The following is a 1,982-nucleotide window of genomic DNA, read 5'->3' as shown; positions in this document are numbered from 1 at the left end:
CATAGGGCAGGTTCTTGGGAGCAACCTGCTGTCAGACCTGCTGGTTATCATCCTTGCAGAAATAGACCCAGAGGAAGGCGCACCCAAAGCCCCATACCTGGGCTTCTCTTCCCAAACTCGGTGAAGCTTCAGGCTTCCTTTGGAAAAGGTTGCCCCCTTCCCTTAATTCAACATGTGGGGAATTGGTAACAGCAGTCTGGGTGTTTAAAAAAATACACTGAAGATCACCTACGTGCGGTGAATAGGGTGAATCCAGACACTTACCAGGAGATCTAAGTACTACTACCTAGCACTAGGAATACTAAGGGTATACCCAGTCTTCTGACAGTCTGTCTGTTTGATCAAGAACTGATTATGATGTATCAGCCATCCCTTTCCTTCTGGCAGCCATCCTCAGGCCATTGATGAGATTGCTGTGTGGGGTTATCATGAGGGGTGAGGTCCAAGATGTGATGAGAGGAAAACTGCCCAGAGGAAGTGCCTTGTGGCAGATAATGTGTAATCACTTAGAGGAGCAGAGCTGTCTCACCCATAGATAGATTGCAATACAAGTATATTCTTGCCCTGAGAATAGTTTTAGCTAGCCTTTGCATGAGACGTTTTCAGCTGGAATTCCAGGTGGATTTGCAAGGTGCATTTACTGCCATGGGAATGACAGCTTCACAGTTCCACTTACCTTCTGTGAACCTCTTTACCATCATGAGGTAATTCTGGAAGCCCATTTCTGACTGAACCACTTTAGGTCGCATGGAGATGCCATCTCTAGAGCAGGGAAACAGAAAAAAAAGGGCAGCTGTGGGAATGATAAAAGTCTCCTCTTATTTCCCTGCTGAATATACTCAAGGAAGATGTTCCATATGTAAGAAGTAGAGAGAAGATTACAATGCCAGCTGTCCGGACTTGTTTTCCTCTCCAGTGCCAGATCCCCAGTGTGACTTCAGAAGGTTTGATGAGCACTCTTGCAAGCATACATGTTATCAGTAGTCTCAAGGCTTGTGCATCTGCCGCGGTGGAGTAATGTAGGCTGGACACCAACCCTCAGGAAATCGGTGGGAGAAGTCCCTTCTTGGAGGCTCTGATCTGTGTGAGTATGGGAAATTCTAACTGCTATGAAACATTATGAAATCAAGCAATTGCCTGTTTTCTCTTTATCAGCACCATTGCACTATAAAATCATCAGTATCCAAGAGGGGTACTTTTGAGTCCAATATTACAAAAAGCCATATATGTTGTAAATAGACACTCCAATTTAAGACACCTCAGAAATCAAGGGGATTGAGTGAACTTACTTTTGACCCATCTCTTCATACTTGATTACATACATACTAAGAAGGGAGAGACCATGAAAGCAATGTCTGTGTTGTTAACTTAATGCAAATGGCTTTTCTAAATTTTGCGAAAGATGCCATGTGCTTTTGACCGAGCTGCACAGGGTTTTCTTTGCTAGCCTTTGTCTGTAAAATAAGGGTAATCATAGTTTTTTACCTTGCCATGGGTTGAAAATTGAAAAGTATTGATGCTTAAGAAATACGGAGCTCTTCAGTGCTGGAAGATGTTGGAGAAGGATGAAATATTGCTATCGCAAGTGTATTTGTAGCATTATTACGCATTCCATATTCCGTTATTATTATTATGAATTCAAACATGCATGGAAAATGCATTCCTATTTTTATACAGGGAACAAAGCATGAAGTAGATAAATTACTTTTTTATTCCAAAAGTGAGCGATCACTTTGTCACTAGGTCTGAAATCCTCCAGCACAGTTAGGCATCTCACCATTTTTCTGAGTGGAAGTCAGCATAGTGCTCCTGAAGAGAAAGACCATTGTACCTCGGGCAGCTAGCGACCCACAGCAGCGTTAAGGCGAGCACGCCCAGGGCTGCGCTGTGCCGCGCTGCGCATACCGCGTGGCCTTCAGGCCCGTGCTGTGCTGCACAGACCCGCTGGCCGAAGGAAGAACTCAGCCCGCTCCTCCTCAGAC

The sequence above is a fragment of the Phaethon lepturus genome, unplaced genomic scaffold, assembly GCF_000687285.1.
Source record: "Phaethon lepturus isolate BGI_N335 unplaced genomic scaffold, ASM68728v1 scaffold27914, whole genome shotgun sequence".
Taxonomy (NCBI): Eukaryota; Metazoa; Chordata; class Aves; order Phaethontiformes; family Phaethontidae; genus Phaethon; species Phaethon lepturus.
The sequence above is the reverse complement of the archived record's forward strand: the minus strand, read 5'-3'. Positions refer to the sequence as shown.